Below are 8,673 nucleotides of genomic sequence, written 5' to 3'. Positions count from 1 at the left end.
TTGTCAACTTAGCAAGTTTGTCTCTATATTTAGTGAGCATACAGTGACCCTCTGAAAGTCAGCTAGCAAAAAAAATCTGTGCTATTATTGGATACTGATTTAAAAACCTGTAGCATTTACTCATCTAAACAATTGTGACTCTGGGGTAACACTAGGGGGTGCTATAGCTCCCTCTGGATCAGACAGCGTCGCCAAGAAAATAAAAATTAAAACAAATCTTTTATGTGAGAAAACATTTTACAAAATCTCATTGTAAATAAATTTTCCTAGATGTAAAAATAATACATAATAATCAATAAGAAATATAGTTATAAATTAACAACAAAACAAAGGGAATTGGTGATGAGCCTCATTTAGACCTCATTTCCCATCCTGTAACCCAGTGGTGGAGCTGGACTACTTGATGATTGCAAAAATATCTATCATGGCTGTTTGAAGCTCAACAGAGACATTTCAGAAAAAGTTATTTAAAAAACAGATTCTGCTTATGTTGCATCACTATGTAGTCAGCCAGGAGAAGTAGAGCTCCACCAGGTTAGCAAGATGCTGCAAAGCAAATAAGGGCACAGTTGTAGCATTAACAACACTCTGGAGTTTTTGCATATTATGCAGCATTATGAAGACACATTTTTAGACTTCCGTAAGCTGATATCTGTGTCTTTGGAGTTTCCAGTGCATCGGTGAGCTGTGAACAGTTTCTCTCATTTGTTTTGTTAGTAAAAACTACCTAAGGAACAGGTTCACATAAAGAAAGGAAAAAGAAGGAAGGAAAGAAGGAATTTGGTGGCTTATCTTTGCGATGCTGAGGCTTTATTGACAGCCACCAAAACAGGTGTTACGCAGGTGAAACGTTATTTTTGGGGAAGCCAATGCTATTGCTCAACCATAGCAATCGACAACTCTTTTTCTACACTCCATGAATGAAGAGACGGCACATGGTGAAATGTTGCTATATTTAGTTTATTAGATAAAATTGTTCAAATGTGAAAATTAGTAAACAAGAACATTATCAGTTAAAGAAAAAAACAAACAACTGTTGTGTTATGAGTACGTTTGTGGATGAATTTATGACATAAGCAGCAAGTTTGTGATCTAAATATTCAGCTTTTGAGGATGCTCCAGAAAAACTTTATTGGAAATGAATGGTGGCGACTCAGAACGCTTTAGTAAGTGAACTAAAGTCTCCAGAACCAACAGTTCCTTGTCTCACCCAAACAATCATACTTCCAGTGCCTCTACCATCAGCTGAAAAACATATCTCAAGAACATCTGTTTGAAGAACTTCAGACATAATTGGTCCCCTAGTCTCGATTTTGCTGACTTTGCATACAGAAACCTTTGAATTCTCAGGATCTTCTGTCAGCTCACTGTGCTATTCCTTTTCTCGAATGTGTGCGCTCATCAGGTGTTTGCTTTAAAGGTTTCCGTCCTTTTCACACCATCTTCTCTTACGTCAAACCTTCATGCATATTTAAATACAATCGGAGTCTTTGGCTGAGGCTAATTTAATTAGAACTGCAGCCCAGATAAGATTGCTGGGTTACAGCAGCATGGCGGAGTCATTTCCCATTCATGTCAGCTGCAGCATTTCCATGTATCATATTGCTTAGTTGATTATTTCACCTACCTAGATGTGCAATAGATTAAAACATGGATTTTGACCACTGCTATAAAATTGGCAGTTTTATTGGCAGATAAATTTTTGTATAAATTTATTGAGCTAAGTAGTCAACATAAAACAAACATGTTATTTAGTTTTCAGAAATGTTAGTTTTCTTGTGAGTTTCCTAGTGGGGTAATGTTATTCTTATTAAAATATTATAAAGCATAAAGTCACAAGACAAAATACACTGCGATAAGGAGAAACATTAAGGCCAATTAAGAAATCAGAGAAGGAAACAAAGTGAAAGCATCAAGTAAACACTAGAGGGTGCTGCAGCACAGTTTTCCTTCAAAATATCCTCAGTTATTAAATATGATGTTATATACAACTGCATAACTTAAAATCACACATTGTACACTTTTCAAAGTGTCTCCCCAGGGTATTCCCACCCCTTGAACCATTTCATATTTTCTACCATAATGACCACAATCTTTTTGTGCTGTTTTCTAAGACGCACCAACAAAAGGAAAGAGAAGTGCTCCGGTCACCAAAACTAAATTTTTCAAGCCTGCATGCAAAATTCTGTGTGCAGACATAGTGAGTGTCTATGAACATCAATTGAAGTTTGCCACAGATACCCCATATTATCTAGGTCTGAACTTTGACCTGGCCACATACCTGAGCTAAACCATTATTGGTGTCTTTATAAGCCAAGTTCACCTTCTAAGAGCATTTCTTCCCTGTATTTATCTCAACTAATTTATGAACTACTTTTGCACAAAATTCCAATGAAATACATCAGAGTGAAAAAGTTCCAGTACTTTTGCAAGGCATTGTAAAAATTAAGGGGTAATACAACATCAAAAAAATCTTGCTGACTCCCTCTAAGCTCCAGTGTCTCCCAGCAGTGTTTCCCAAGTACCAAAATACAGGAGTATAGAACAGAAAGATACAAGTTCAAAAGAGAAAAGTAGAAAGTTATTACAGCACTTACATTTTGTGGAAAGAAAGAAAGAAAAACTGACTTTCAGTTCTGGATACTTATTGTTGTCTGATCAACAATAAATAAATAGACGTATTTAACTCGCATGTCTATTTTGTCCACTTGAGGTAATGAGTTTTTATATTACTTTTAGGTATGAAGAAATCAAAGAAGCAGCTAATACTTTTTCTCTTCTTTCACCATTGATCTATATCTCTTCTAGTTTATCCTTACCCTCTTCCTGTTCATATCAGCCCGTTTTTCTCCATAGCCATGCTCTAATGAATAATCTTTAGTGCACAGAACATTCCTAGTCTCCCATCTTAATGGCGAGTGCTTCTTGTACTTCTTTTACTCTTCTTTGATGGCTCCTTTGCAGCGACAGCCTGCAGCTCCCGCAGTAAGGCGATGGCCGTCGAGCTCCAGAACTTCACCTCCATCAAGACGCTGTATACCCACAGCTTCAGGTGGAACAAATTGCTGGGTTGATACGGCTGCCAGTGAGAAGACAAGAGTTGCTCTGTTTCGGTTTCTAATCCAAAACATCTCTGCTGACGTTGACACCTACCTCTGAGTCGTCCAGGTCCTTGATGGGTTTACCACCAGCTGCTTTGAGAAGCCCTTCGGTGCTTTTCAAAAGGTTCAACAGTTCACCCTTCAGCCTCCCCCTCGTATTCTTGTACTCTGTCGTCTCAACTCCGTCCAACTCCTCCTCCTCCAAGGCGATGGCTCTCTCCAGCAGGCTGTAGCACTTATCCAAACCAGTATGGAGGCTCAGTAGTTTGCTCTTGGTGTCCAGCTGGGAGGAAGGATGAGAGACGAACACCAGACGGTCACTCTCCATATCTTCTGGGAGATTCTCTTGTTTCCTCTTGAGGATGCAGGAAATTAAAAAGAAAGAAACAAAGAGATATCAGAGAATAGGAGAGAGCGAGAGATGTGAGGGGACAGTTCAAGATAAATGGTTTTTATTAATTGCAAAGACTTACACCAGCTGGTTTTTGTTTTGCGATGGCCAAAGATGAGAACAAAATGTAACTCTGGTCTCATGTGATAGGAATTCGCTCTAGCTCATTCCCAGTACTCAGCCTAGCTCCAGCAGGGCCTTGGCTGATTTAAATTACTAACTTCACAGGGATAAGTCTGCATTTAAACCAACTAGCATGGTACCATCTCAAACATGATGCATCATCAAGAAATACATCATGCATCTCAGGTCTTGAGCTTTTACTAAAACATTGATTTAATAAAAGCTTAAATTGCTTCTTGTATTTAACTGAGACTGCAGCGTTTTAGATTTTATAATGTTTGTTACAATGTTCAATCTAGAAGGACTCAAATGAGAAAGAAAACATACCAATTTACACAGACGCATTCAAACTCTGCCTGAGGAGAGAAAACGCAGTGCATGTCTGTGAGGAAGTGAAGTGAGCAATAGTCTTAGCCCGTTTGAAACTGCTGTCAGTCGTTACCTGGACCCCAGAGTCTTGGTAAAAACCAAGACGAGTCTTGATTAATTTGTATTTACGGTCGCTGATGACAAAAGTATATTTCGTCATCAACATATGGCTCATGGCTGTTAAAATTTTAGCCAGAAATACATTTTCTACAATGCGTTTCTGGAACATCCTGCCCCACATTTTGAATGGACAGCTTTTTTTCCAACAATGGCAAGTTGGAGCAAAATATTCAAACATGTTTTCTTGCTCTGAATCCTTTTGTCTAATGGGCCTTTTGCAATTCATACAGACATTTTTTAATAAAACAAATTCCATAACATGTAAACAGAATACATGAATAGACACTTTACAGTGATGGACTATACCATCGAATCTCAAGGAAATACAAATAAAATAAAATAATTAAAGTATCTGGTTGTAAAGTGATAAAATGTGCACACATTCAAGGTTTATGAATAATTTTAGAACCCACTGCATGTGTTAGAATAACGTTATATCTGGCACTACATGCTGATGACGGCTTGGTGCCACTCAGGGGCATCAATGGAGCTGGATGTGCAGCAATGTACTAGTTGTTGTGATGCTAAAGCCACCCTATGACATGAAATGATCTTATGTTTCTGAGGTGAAGAAGAGGTCAGCTGTGAGCCATCTGCTGTGAAAGTCAAGGAAGGAGTGAAAATTTATGGTTCAAGACCGCAGAGGAAGTGTTACCTCACACTTAAATGGATACGTCAGGAACCTGCTGCAAAATGTTTCCACAGATCACTGCAAATTATAATGTCGAAAGAATCGCAACGATCTAAAAGGCGAGTAGCAGATGTTGCAAATGAGTGTTTTCACAGACACTAAATAAACCGAGGGACAACCTGCCTGGAAACGACAGCACCTTTCAGACACATACAGTACATGCATGTATATTTATATATCTATGCAGTCCATCATTATTGCATGATTATAATAACAGAGAAGTTCCAAGATAATTAAATGGACAACTTGATTAATTTGTATACAGATTAAAGTAATAGAAGCTTGAAAAGCAGAAAAAATAATCATAATGCTCATCAGGAAGTTTGCAAAAAAAATCATCAAGAAGGATAGTTGGAAGCTTAAGATCTTTCAAGATTAAATAAAAATAAGCAGTGCAGGTGTAACAGAGGAAAGTGTGTATCTATGTATATGTGAATTTTACCCAAAATAATAATAATAATAGTATGTATTTATAATGAGATTTTTAATCTATGCATATGTTCAGAACCACCTAGTGGTGTGATGAGTGACTGCATGTAACGGGTCCTTCAGGCGCTGTCTTGGCTTCCCCCACCAGAATTCTGAGGAATGCTGGTGGAGGTAGGTGCAAGAGAGCCAGCTCTTCACTAGTTTATTTATTTTTATTTTTTTACTTAGGGTCATATTTTTCTAGTTCCACAATTAACGAAATACTGTAAGATCATTTAACATTTACAAATATAATTTGTAAAGTTCTCTCGTGGTTGGGCTGGAAAAATATGACCCTATGAGTGGAAGCTGCGCCAGTTGGAGTTTGTGGCTGATCACTCAGTCACGAAACTAACTGTGTCTGTTATCTTTCAGCTATTCGGCCACTTGCGTTCAGTCAAAGTCACATTGTGAGAGAGTTTCATTCTGTATCGTACTAGGTGGGTTCAAAGTATTAATTTGTGAATATATATATATATATATATATAATGTGTTTTGTGAAAGTTGTAACTGTTAACTGCTATGGCAGTTGTCTGTTATTTTACTGTTTGATTCATGGAATAAGAATGTTTTGTTTTTGAGGAATTGTTAACTGTTTTATTGTTTAAACTATACGATAACATCTAAAAGAAAAAAAAAAAAAAAACAGAAAAATAACTCTCTCACGATGTGACTTTGACTGCAGCAAGAGGCCCAACGTGCGTGCAGTCAGAGTTCAGAATGTTCTGAACATTCAGAATGCTCAGAATTCTGAACATTCTGAATTCTGAACATTCTGAACGCTCAGAATTCTGAACATTCTGAATTCTGAACATTCTGAACGCTCAGAATTCTTTATTTTTCTGTTTTTTTTTCCTTTTTGATGTGATTGTATAGTTTAAACAATAAAAAAATTAACAATTCCTCAAATACAAAACATTCTTATTCCATGAATCAAACAGTAAAATAACAGACAACTGCCATAGAAGTTAACAGTTACAACATTCACAAAACATGCACATATATATATATATATATATATATATATATATATTCACACATTTATACTTTGAACCCACCTAGTACGATATAGAATGAAACTCTCTCACAATGTGACTTTGACTGAACGCAAGTGGCCCAACAGCGCATTCCTCAGAATTCTTTATTTTTCTGTTGTTTTCTTTTTTCTTTTAGATGTGATTGTATAGTTAAAACAATAAAACAGTTAACAATTCCTCAAATACAAAACACTCTTATTCAAAGAATCAAACAGTGCTCAAAAAATAAAGGGAACACTTTAAGTGTTAAACACCTGTTTAAGTGTTCCCTTTATTTTTTTGAGCAGTGTATATATATTCACAAATTTATACTTTGAACCCACCTAGTGCAATACAGAATGAAACTCTCTCACTATAAATATATATATATATATATATATATGTGTGTGTTTTGTGAATGTTGTAACTGTTAACTGCTATGGCAGTTGTCTGTCATTTTACTGTTTGATTCATGGAATAAGAATGTTTTGTTTTGTTTTTGAGGAATTGTTAACTGGTTTATTGTTTAAACTATACAATTAGATCTAAAAAAACAAAAAACCCAGAAAAATAAAGAATTCTGAATTCTGAAAATTCTGAATTCTGACTGCAAGCAAGCTATGCCACTAGCGTTTAGTCAAAGTCACATTGTGAGAGAGTTCATTCTGTATTGTACTAGGTAGGTTCAAAGTATAAATTTGTGAATATATATATATATATATATTTGTATATTAATATATACAAATTAATTTATATATATATAAAATGTGTTTTGTGAAAGTTGTAACTGTTAACTGCTATGGCAGTTGTCTGTTATTTTACTGTTTGATTCATGGAATAAGAATGTTTTGTTTTGTTTTGTTTTTGTTTTTGAGGAATTGTTAACTGTTTTATTGTTTAAACTATACAATCACATCTAAAAGAAAAAAATCCCCCAGAAAAATAAATAATTCTGAGCATTCTGAATACAGTTTGAATGCATATTTAGGGCTGTTGTCCTTCTGGCTTTCTGCTGTTTCTAACAGCTTTCATTTCAGATTTGCTCTGCATTTAGCTTCATCCATTTTTTGATCAACTCTGATCAATTTCTCTTTCTCTGGTGTTTAAAGAGCCCTCCACACCTGCCACCTGCCACCACCATGTTTGGCAATTTTCACGGATTTTTCCAGGGTGACGTGCAGATTTAGCAATATCAAAGTAAAGTATGCTGCCGATACTGTGCTGGTCTATACTGTAGAAGTCTGGTAAAATACAAGTTTGTGTAATAAACTTCTGTAGATGTGATGCTACATGTCAGACCACTCCCTGTGTCCCAGCAAGAAACAAAGCTGGATGAAGGAATGAACTGGCTTCAGACCAAGGAAAAGAAAAAAAAAAAAAAAACAGTAAGCAGGCAAAAGTTCATGGAGCAGAGATGAAAAGGCCAGCCCAGAAACTGGTGACTGCAATAAAAATACCCACCTACCACTGTTCATTCTGACCTGCTGCACTCAACACATTTTCTCTCTCTGCAACACAGAAACATAACTTTCCTCCCGCTTACATTATTACTGCTGCACTCAAAGTCTGTCATCACTCTTTTGTTCCCGCTCACTAAAACACGCTTTATCCTCAAACACAGACAGATGCAGACATGCATCCACAATCACACACCCACAGGGAAGTTCCCATTAATTTCCCCTTAAACCTTGACCTAACTCTCCCCGCTCCCACACGCACTGAAACAGGGATTCAGGCAAGTGACTTATTTTTACTGTGACGTGGTGGAAAGTTACCTCCAGAGGAAAGTAGCTGTTTGAATAGTATTTACTCACATAGAGGATCAGCAAGTTGGTGCACTCGTGCTCCACCAGCGCGGCGAGATTAGTTACTGCGGTCACCTTTGTCCGTGATACAGCCATGACATTTCCCATGTCTTTCACCTCAGTAGGGTGAGTCCCGATACAAAGCACTCCAGCAACAGGTCTGCCTTTATTATATAGCCGCGCACGCCTCTCTCATCGCAGTGACATCACATTCCTCCCTCTGTTCCCACACAGTCCTGGTCCAATTAAAGTCTGAGTCCCTCCTCTCGTCTTCCGGTTAGACGATGTGGTTTGGACAAGCAGCTGCTCCTGTTTCCGAGCATCAAGTTCTCCGCCTCTCCGCCGAGAACTTGATGTCAAACTACAAGAATTCAACGCGGACACACTGGTACGGCAAGCCAAATAGACATCTAATAGAAGGTGACCCTCCACCACAGATGTTTCTTGAAACAAAATAATGCACATAGTAAGAGCAAAAGTGGAGGTTTATCCGAGGCAAAAGCAGTTTTAAAATGAACCTTTGTTTAACCAAGTTACTTATTAAGAGAAAATCCGTATTTACAATAACGACCTGGCAGGGAGGGATTGG

General features: G+C 37.3%; 1 long non-coding RNA gene across 1 annotated transcript; it reads left to right on the top strand.

Annotated features, from left to right (window-relative positions):
* Window positions 1-7,189: 7,189 nt before the first annotated feature.
* LOC114145384 (uncharacterized) lies at window positions 7,190-7,662 on the top strand. The gene is made up of 2 exons (XR_003595674.1): window positions 7,190-7,476; window positions 7,558-7,662. It is a non-coding gene; the product is annotated as an uncharacterized LOC114145384 (long non-coding RNA).
* The last annotated feature ends 1,011 nt before the right edge of the window (window positions 7,663-8,673 follow it).

Source organism: Xiphophorus couchianus, chromosome 5, assembly GCF_001444195.1.
Source record: "Xiphophorus couchianus chromosome 5, X_couchianus-1.0, whole genome shotgun sequence".
In the NCBI taxonomy this organism is placed as follows: Eukaryota; Metazoa; Chordata; class Actinopteri; order Cyprinodontiformes; family Poeciliidae; genus Xiphophorus; species Xiphophorus couchianus.
This window is presented reverse-complemented; position numbering and strand designations above follow the sequence as displayed.